Source organism: Amblyomma maculatum, chromosome 2 (assembly GCF_055883805.1).
Source record: "Amblyomma maculatum isolate TAMU_Amacu chromosome 2, ASM5588380v1, whole genome shotgun sequence".
NCBI classification, from domain to species: Eukaryota; Metazoa; Arthropoda; class Arachnida; order Ixodida; family Ixodidae; genus Amblyomma; species Amblyomma maculatum.
Genome location: NC_139345.1, coordinates 159,927,894 through 159,938,880, shown reverse-complemented (window position 1 = coordinate 159,938,880; position 10,987 = coordinate 159,927,894). Strand labels below are relative to the sequence as shown.

Genomic DNA, 10,987 nt, shown 5'->3' with positions numbered 1-10,987 from the left:
GCGTTGACGAATGACTGTGACTGGCATTCTTTGTTCGACGATCGACCAACACGTTTGCTGCTATCGCCGCCGCCGAGTTGCTTAGTTCTTTTGCAGGCGCAATGAAGTCAGCCCAATAAAGAGCTAATTTCCGTACCATCAAGCCTGTGTATGCATTTGTGTCATCGACCCTGGTCACCACCACGTGACAGTATCATACACATAAGTAAAAATGACGACTACAGGATCAGAAAAAGAATTTCCGGTTGTTGCATTATTATACATATTATATGCTGAGGCATGCAAAAGTAAAGAAAAATAAAGAGCCTCTGCAGTAGTAATGTGACCTTGAGCAAGGTCACTTCGAGGTGTGGGCACGTTAGCAGTGGATTTGAAATGACCAAAAAAAAAATACAGCACTTCACATCGCCAGACGTTTCTTTTCAAGAAATCGTCGTTGCTGATGATACTGACCTTCCTGCGTGCTCCTTCGTTATTGTGCCCACCCCTCGTGCTTTTGCCCGCCATACCGATGTACATTTCATATAGTTACCCGTCTTTCTAAGCCACAAAAGTCGTCCCCTGCCTTACGCCGTACTTTATATATCAGCTGGCCTCACCGGGCTATGGATTTCTCTCCTCCATTACATTCTCTCTAGTGACGTAACGACCGCTTCGCAGCCCGCTGTCTTGGCTGCCCTCACACGGCCTGTTTTTTCGACGGACCAGTCCTCCACTTAATCGATGCCAGTCTTTCTGGGCCTGAATGCCCGGAACTTCTCGCACTGCTTCATCAGTTCTGTTGTTCATTCGGCTCTCGCCAGTCCGCTTTGACCCTCATTAAGAGTCGCCCAACACACTACTGACGCTAGCTTCTATGTACCTCTGCGTCAACGCCTTCAACATGTGTCAACCCCCGAGCGCCGGTATTGAAGCCCAAATTCACACTATGCAAACGGGCAGTGGTTCTTTTAACAGGCAGTGGTTAAACCCTGTTGTTCTGGTGATGAAGAAAGACGGTTCTATTCGTTTCTGCGTCGACTACCGTCGCCATTCTAGATATAAAACACCGGGGAAAGACGTCTACCATTCCGCGTATCGATGATGCATGAATTGCTTACAAGGACAGAATATATTGAGATCCTAAGTGGGATCTCTCCCGCACCACTAATGTATCGCGGGTATATGCTTACGAGGAGTTGAACTCTTCGCTAGATTTACAATTCGGCTACTAGCAGGAGCCCATAGCTGCGGAAGATCGCCCTAAAATCGCATATGTCACCGCTGAAGACCTCTGAATATAATTGTCATACCTTTCAATCTCTTTAATGCCCCTGCTATGTTCGAGCCTTCATTCGATACGATTCTGCGTGGAGCATAGAAGAAGACGTGCCTCAGTTGCTTCATTAAAATTTCAAGTTGGGCTAGTTCGTAGTGACGTCATGGCAATATCGTGGCCCTCTTCACAGTAGTCTTCTACTTGGCATCGTATCGCTGACCTGAAACGCTCGACCGATTTTTGGAGTGCAGCATAATGTCATCAAAAAAGACAGTTGAAAATGGCTTTGTTATCAGCTTTCAGAATACGTTGGCTCTCAGCCAAAACGGATGAACTAAGCGATAAAATTTTGACGTCAGCGCGGTGCCACATGTGCTCGTTTCTTTTTTTGCGTACGTAAGTGTATTACTTTCTTTTCGTCCGTGAACTGTCACCTGCAGCCTTTGTAAGCGCTTGGGAAACCAAAAAATGCTTTCCAGCGCGCACATTACAATTATAGAGCAGAAGGGAAGGCGGGGAGCAGCGATGTGTAATGCTCTTGCCTAATGCAGCATGCGATGTCACGCGAAGCAGTATGCCAGCGTTGAGGGACGGGATTGGCGTTGGGGACGTGAAGATGTGCAACTGGCAAGGAATGTGCACATGCTGTATGCGTCTCTCAGGTGGAATGAGACGGAAGTAAAAAGGTGGAACAAGAGCGTCACGTAGGAAAAATAGCCTGGATGGATGAGCGAAATTGCTCTATGACGAAAAATAGCAACAGTTGTAGTCGCTACGATAAAAGGTTCTACTACACAGCACTGTAGCTCCTGCGGGAAGAGTAACGTAGTCAAGTTTAGTTACGACTTCCGTCTAGCAATTTTAACACAAGGATGTACGAGCGTTGACAGATTAGTGGGAAAACGCACAGCCGACTGAATATTACAAAATATTGCGAAATAACACTGAGGATAGGCGTTGTGATCGGCAGGGCGTTTTTTGTTATAGCCAAGGCCAGCTGGCTACGGAACATGCAGATATAAAATCTGGCAGGGAAGGGCTTTTTAGTCACCTAGCTCCTGGAGTCCTTCATCTCTCTCGCATCGTCGCACAATTGCGGTCGTTCAAAATGAAGGTTCTGCTTGTGTTCGCACTGATCATCGCTGAGGCCTTCGCCGTCAACGAGCTCTGCGGTAAGCTCACATTTGCAATTGATTTCTACGGTTGCTACAATTGAATCCTGCTCTTAGATTTACTCTTGCTGGCCTTGTGCTTGCCGATGAAACGCTGAACCAATGTTTAGGTGCACAGCGGAATCGACCCGAAATTTATGAGCAACTGCTCCGGGAGAGTTCATGAGTTTCTTTTCTCTAGCGGCGCATCCCATTTTCGCCTTTGTTTTTTTTTTTTTTGCGAAGTTTGTTGCCTCAGGACATAAAAGGAATGTTATGATGGATGAAGGGTGTGGTCAAATAAATGAAAAAAGTCTGGCTGAGTGAACGATGATGCGGTCCCAGTGTCCAAACAGCATATGACTGCGAATTATGTTCTTCGCGAAATTAATATTTAAGTAAAGTTTATCAAATTGCTAGTTCCTTAGCATTCCAGCGTCTGAAATACCGTGAATGCAGTTCATTCCATCAGGACAGTGATTTCCCCCAAAAGAAACCTCACCTGACCTCTTCGGGAAACAACTACGATTTCGAGTGATAAACATAGTAGTTCATATGAATTTTATACAGTACAAAAACTGACCAGTAAGTAATACAATAATTTCTGAAACTATTAGGGAGTTCCGTGTGCACACGAAGACCAGCTACTGCTATAGTAGAGAGAATTTGTATGCAGTCGAATGGTGTTTACCTGGTTTGGCCGCTCATGATCAAAAACCAGACACGTCTGCGACGAAATTGCGGAGTAAAAAACGCCAATGCCACGTTTCCCGTAGAAGGCAGCTGTGGCGCCATCTGCCGTCACTGGGAAAAAGCGCCATGGTTCAAAACGGTTCACGTTTTCGTAATGATGCCAAAATATGCCACTGCTGTCATTGGCCGAAAAATTAGCATTCGCATCGTTTGCTCCTTCAGTCTCGTCGCCGATGGTTCTGCTTTCTCATCATGCGGGGTCAAACCATGCAAGCACAGCTGTAAGAATTGCTACGGTACAAAAGGAACAACGCGGAAGAATTGTGCTCACTTTCAGTGCAAATAATCTTCCGGTTGGGGCAGGAGAATTTTTAAAAATGATTCCGATAAAGTTGCAGAACACTGTGTAATTTATGCTTGCATTAGCAGTTTGAAGCTCGTAAACTTACTTAGGTATCCAGGAACGTAATGTGCCGGTACATCATATCAGAAATAGTGGTACATTATATGAGAAATCTCACACAAATGTGAAATGCTCACACCTTTTCATTTATGTGCAAAGAATAACACTATTTGTGAGCACCATTCAATAGGCCCTCCGAACAAGGTCACGACGGCATTACACCTAGGCAGTTAGGAACAGTTAGTAAAATGACATAATTTTTGTGCCTCTGAACAGTTAACGGGTAAAATAGGTTCACGAAATAAATCACCCTTTTCCTGCATCCATGTAATGTGAATACTGGAGACGCCCATATGCATTGGAACATTCGAAAAATACTGTTCAAACCTGCTTCTTTCCTCGCTTATTTCAGGGACACAGACACTGTTTTAAGAGAGCACGTGGGTGACTTGCATTTTTATATAGTCATTCTTCTTATAAGGCAAGCATCTATTTGCAATGACGCGGGATCGAATCCCGGTCTCGGCGGCCGCTTTTTGATAGGGGCGAAAAGTAAGGCACCCGTGTGCTGTGCGATGTCAGTGAGCGTTAAAGAACCCCAGGTGGACGAAATGTCCTAAATCCTCCACTACGGCGTCTCTCACTGCCTGAGTCGCTTTGGGACGTTAAGCCCCACATACCAAACAAAACCTATTTGCGCGGATGTTGACAAAATATTTCTGGTTATCTTTAGACAGCTTATCGACCGGCCTTAACGTGTTTATGCTTTTACCAATTTATACACCGACTCCTCAGACATTTCACAGACCCTCAGACGTCTTTAATCCTTCTTAAGGTCTGCAAGCTAGATTTGAGCCTAAAGCTGATTTAGTACAAGTCATACACACACACACACACACACACACACACACACACACACACACACACACACACACACACACACACACACACACACACACACACACACACACACACACACACACACACACACACACACACACACACACACACACACACACACACACACACACACACACACACACACACACACACACACACACACACACACACACACACACACACACACACACACACACACACACACACACACACACACACACACACACACACACACACACACACACACACACACACACACACACACACACACACACACACACACACACACACACACACACACACACACACACACACACACACACACACACACACACACACACACACACACACACACACACACACACACACACACACACACACACACACACACACACACACACACACACACACACACACACACACACACACACACACACACACACACACACACACACACACACACACACACACACACACACACACACACACACACACACACACACACACACACACACACACACACACACACACACACACACACACACACACACACACACACACACACACACACACACACACACACACACACACACACACACACACACACACACACACACACACACACACACACACACACACACACACACACACACACACACACACACACACACACACACACACACACACACACACACACACACACACACACACACACACACACACACACACACACACACACACACACACACACACACACACACACACACACACACACACACACACACACACACACACTGGCTGCTCTGAATCGCAGGAGTAAATAGGTAATAGCTGCAAAAAATTTACTACAGTAGAGTGATGACATAATACGATGTCATGAAGCAGAAATATACATCATTATTTTATGCTTTCCAGCCTTGAGTGACGACCAGATTTCGGCACTGGTTAACTGCATGGGAGACCACGTCAGTTCCGAGGTACGGTTCGTAATCAGTCGACTTTTTTTTTGTACCAGCGCATTCAAATATGTCTAACATTTATAAATGATTATTTTCTATGCAGATTAAAGCAGATGTGAAGGATTTTATCAACGAGCACGGTGACAACATTGTTGAAGGTATTAGGAATCTCTGCGAGGACAACGTCGACTTGGTAAGTAAACTATTTGGTTTCTTATGAACATGACTCCCTTGGTTGGTTAACTCTTCTCAAAGTCGGAGGTCTCACGAAACACAGTACATGTTGCTTTTGATGTGATTACGGGAGTCTGTACAAATATTACGTTTACTCAGGTAGTTAGGAAATATATAGAAATACTATGACTTAGCACGAGAGGAGTCTCTAGTGACAGAATGAGTTCACGGCATCGAGCAGAGGAAATGTTTGTCGATGGGATGAGGTCTTGAGGCGAACGCGCTGGGCTGAAATGTGCCTGTAGGTGTACGGAAGCGCAACTTTTAACATGGATGCTCGGCACTGGACTTCCAGAGACAGACGACAAGGCCTTGATTCTCTAAGATGAGTTGAGGGCACATAATGAAGTAACGATTAGGAAAAAGCTGTGGTGAATATTTCTTTCGCCGCTAGGCGCCCGGAATCTTCTGTGAACCACACCGGCGGCGCCAGATTTTGGCCAGCGAGCAAGAGCCGTAACTATTTAAACGTTTTAGAACTAAAACCATTCTATAAGTGCTCTGGTGATGATAATTTCTTTCTTTTTTACAGGATGAGACGATCAATAGACTTGCCAGTGTAAGTACATTTTCAACTAAGTTTTTGTTTTTTGCGCGCGTTCACAGTGCTGCGCTTAAGCAGTAGCCGAATTTGCTTGCGGTCTACCTTCCGTTCCGCGCGTCAAAAATAACTTTACATACAATTGCGCCATGTACAAGCCTCTTCTATGGCGGATATATCGACAAAAATGTGAAAATGGTGGGAGGGGGGGGGGGGAGCATTGCTAACCCACACTTTGCAGCTTACACAACACGACCATGTAAAAACACGTTTGGAAATTCTTCTAACAGAGCCCGTTAGTCGAGTCTTCCTTGGTAAGTATACCGGTCTGAATCAGGGAAAGTGGAGCATACGCTCCATGAACGTTTACTTAAAAATGAGTGGTTTCTTCAGGGGAGCTCTTGGAATTTTCATGTCAGATCGTTCGATGTTTTTAAAGCTGCAGTGATGTTGGCATGCTTTGGGGAAACGTGCATTAAAATATGCGGGAGTGCACCGAGGCTGGAACTCATCGTAGGGTATAATTATGCACGAACAGCCGTTTTATTCATGAAATTATTTGTGCTACTTTTCTGCTTCATTGCAGCAAATAATTGCACCAAGCACTCATTTATTCTTAGTGAGAAATGAGTGCAATGAAAACAGCAACGCAAAGTAATAGAAAATATGATGAAACACGTATCCCCTCGGAAGCTTAATGCGTTTGCTTAAAGCGCAAAACGCACTTGCTCGGCGGCAGATTTTTGCTGCGCGAAACTTCTGAATAGCGGGTTGATTATTTTGTCAAGGATGCGCTCCAAAGCTTCAAAAACAAGAAATTTTGCTCACGATATAACAATGATTACAGTAGAGCGTAACACCGGTTAAGTGATACCGGCATCAATAACTCTTTGTTCCTGTCCGCTGTACAGATGCAAAAAAAAAAAAAAAAAGATAAAGAAGGACAACTGATTTCACAAGTTCTTATTCGGTGCACGCTGAAAACTTTGTTATACCTTGCACTTTATATCATTTTCGTTTTGGTTTCTCTTTCCGTTTACAACATTACTGTATATTCAAATTACCATTCATACTGCCGACGTGAAGACATCGACGTTGCGCTGTGTTAGTCGGCTCGAAAACATTCCTGTCTTATTCAACTCCTGCTAGGTGCCTGCCGCGAGGACAAAGAATAAAACGGCTCTGTAGTTTTAGGTTTGGTTTGGTTTGGTTTTGGGGTTTAATGTCCCAAAACGACTCTGGCTATGAAAGACGCCGTGTAGAAGGACTCCGGAAATTTCGACTATCTGGGGTCCCTAACGTGCACCGACATCGGACAGCACATGGGCGCCTAGCTTTTCACCTCCATTTAAAAGCGGCCGCAGAAGCTGGTCTTGACGGCCGGAGGCTCATGTCTATAGAAAGATATAAGAAAAGGACAACCGCACACAAGAAAAAGCGGTTGGTTAGCTCGCCGGCGTAGTACACGGCGTGAATTCTCACAATGGTACCCATATAGTAGGACTATTATAGAACGTAAACGAATAAGAACACAAAATATGTACAAGTGTTCGGCTTCTGCGCAACAGTAGTTGTCAGCATTGTGGGTGTTGGCTGATAGACTTGCAAAGCGCGTGTGACGGTGATCAGGCGGATATGAACGAAGGCGTAATGGCCTCTACAGGATAGGCGAAAAAAAAGGAGAAATAATGCCTTGAAAGCGACAACCTCTCCATGGTTTGGCGAAGAAAGCGGCGTGTCATGGATTCGTATACATGACACAGAGCACCAAACGTTGCGTACGGTCCTTATCTTGGTCAAAACAACCACTCACTTCATGCATCAAATAACGCTATCCTGATAGGTTTCAAGAAAAAAAAAATAACGAGCATGCTTGGGAAAGGCACTCTACAGACAAAATGTCGGTCATACCTCTTTCGCGTGTTACAGCTCCATTAAAAGCATTGCGGCCATCGAGAAAGTTCTACTGCAAGGCGTTCTAAGGCACTCTTCCAGTTTTTCGGGCCGGAAGCAGCGTGGCTGAGGCGTCTTCGCGACGCCGTGTGTTAAACAGCTCCATTAACAGTCGCGTTTTTTCGAAACGGTGCACCAGAGGCACCGCCAAAGAAGCCTTACTGCAATGATTCTGGGAAGCGGGTCCTCACGGGCCAAATAAAGCGCAGCTTTTGTCGCATCTTCAAAATGCCGGTCAGGTGAAAAAGAAAAAGGAGAATGGAACAGGCGAATTCGAGGTGCTATCGGTGTCGGCGCAAGGGGGCAAAAAAAAAACAAAAAGAAAACAAAACGCTTCAAACCTAGCTCCGTCGAGCAAGGTCCGGCGGCAAAGTGGAAGCGCAAAAAGAAAAAAGAAAAAAAAAAGAACGTCGCTGTTGATCACGGTCCTTCACGTAGATTAATATTTCCGAAACCTGGATGAGGTACGAGGAACGCCATTGTGCAGTCTCAAGAAATTGCTGCCGCTTGGCTTCATTAAACTGCACTGACATAGCACAAGTCGACGCGAGCGCCTTCCGTTCATTCTTTTTAAGTCAGAACACCGCAGCATGGACCGAATTAGCGGGCCTCTCCTATAATGAATGTTAAAAGCGGGTGGCCTATGCACACGTGACGATGGATGTAGTATAAAATGAAAAGTCGCACATTATTAGACTTCATGTTTGAAAGACGCGTAAAAACTTGGAGCCTATCCGCCGAAACATGTTTGTACAACTCATACATCCATTTGATTTCTACTTTCAGGCTGACCAAGCGGAGGCTATCAACAAGGCCTACGCGGAGTGCAAGCAAAAAACTGGTCGTCAATGACAGGCGACGGGCATAACACTCCATCCTGGACCAGCAATTACTTTTGTGAACATGATGGAATAAAAGCATCAGTTACAGCGGTCTGAGATTTCCTTCAGAAATACCTGTGACCAGTGCCAAAGCTGTGTAGGGCTGGCCCCATATGCAGTGAAACACCCCATATGCAGTGAAACTTCACTTGAACGTACTTCAAGATACCTTAGCAGAAAGTTGGCTAAAGTGAAACTTCACTCAACTCAAATGAGTTTATGACAGCTTTTTGCTATTAGATAAAAATATCGGGTGGTCCAATTGTATATCTACTCAACTATTTGTAACTCTGCTCACGTTCTGCTAACTAGCACCTTGGAAAGAATGCTGTACTCTTCTGCTGCACATTTACGCCTAAGACAGTTGTGAACTCAGTTATTCTGTCTAAGCATTCGTACGATTTTAGAGCGCGTCCGAAAGCCTAGTAGGGCTGAAGCTGCGGCTTTAAAAGCAGCCAGCAATGGCTTCGGCTGACAAGGAACGTGCTTAGGTAGCCAATCCAGTTCAAAGCTATATGACCACTTTTCGTAACGCGTTAATGCAGCGCGGTCGGCGGGGCACTCAACGTAAAAAAAGCGGGGTAAAAAGGGCGGGTTGTACTTGTTGATGTGCTCAGTATGATCTAGGAGACATGGAATGGCGCCTTGGAATTTGTTCGTACAACTGAAATGTGCACTTCACTGAATTTCGTTAAACTGAAGGGTGTTTGAATTGAGTTCAGTGGCGCTACAGTGGGGGTTTAAAAAAGTTCGTACAACTGAATACTTCATTTAAATGATGTTCGTTCAAATGGCATTTTACTGTATTCGAACAGGTCGAACGAATTTTGGGAGGATCTAACTGAACCCCAAAAACGGCAAGGAGGGTAAAAATTTGGTTATTTTTTAAATACATACAATAATTGTGCGCCAGTGTGGTTTGAACCCGGGGAGTGTGCACGTCAGATGTCAAACAAGCGCATAGGCTGCAGTACCTCGTTGGTAGCAGGCACGTTAGAAGGGTATCTCGTGGAAACGTGGCGGTGCGTAGAATAAAAGAAAACATAAAAAAATATTTACAATGAAAACACAATAACACCCCTCCCCCCCCCCCCTCCGCTCCCTCCCAGAAAGAGAAGAACCCTCGCTATCGCATCGAGTATAACAAAGGAAAAGCGGCTCCAAGTTTTTCATCTCATGAGCCAATAGTCCTATTCGAGCACTCAATACATCACATTTTACGCTATGAACTGTCTTGATGAACTTTTTGAAGCGTCGCAAAAGGAAAAACTCACAACTGTAACATGATAGCGTTGTGCATCAAGTACTGTTTTTGCGCCGCCCGCCGAGTGGTACAGTGGTAAGACGCCCGACTACTGTCCGGAATTCCCGGGTTCGAACCCGGCCTCGGCGGCTGCGTTTCGATGGAGGCGAAACGAAGAGGTGTCCGTGTGCTGTGCAATGTCAGCGCACGGACATCGTGGTCGAAATTACTCCGTAGCTCTCCCCTACGGCTCCTCTTTCTCTTTCCACTTTAACTCCCACCTCCCCCCTTCCCTTACGGCGCGGTTTAGGTGTCCACAGACACAAGTGTGACAGATACTGCGCCTTTCTCTTCCTGTGAGTCAATTATTAATTATATTCATTATCTCGGCATGCCACCCATGTGGGCGTTCTAAGCGAAAATGACAGGTATGACAGGTGACAATTCGCAGTCAAAATATGGCCGAGCACTGATACCTCGATAGTTTGGGTGAAGTAATGAGAGGAATTAACATCGCATACATTGCCCTTTAACGCCGATTCACGCTCGATGCTCATTGGCGTCGCAGGCGCTCACGACGATAGGGGAGCTTTACACCAATGTCTAGTGGCTCCTAAGCACACGTATGTCTGTGATGTCGTAGGTTACAGCTGTATTCTAACTGATTGTGCGAGATATCGGCATCGGTAGTTAGGATTAGACAAGATACGTGTTGGCGAGCTAGGGACCGGAAGTAGAGCCGGAAACATGATCTACCAACGTTATCTTGTC

General features: G+C 45.4%; 1 long non-coding RNA gene across 1 annotated transcript; it reads left to right on the top strand.

Annotated features, from left to right (window-relative positions):
• The first annotated feature begins 5,326 nt into the window (after positions 1–5,326).
• Positions 5,327–9,016, top strand: LOC146200292 (uncharacterized). Its single transcript, XR_014704814.1, has 4 exons — positions 5,327–5,382; positions 5,468–5,557; positions 6,131–6,157; positions 8,879–9,016. It is a non-coding gene; the product is annotated as an uncharacterized LOC146200292 (long non-coding RNA).
• Positions 9,017–10,987: the final 1,971 nt, after the last annotated feature.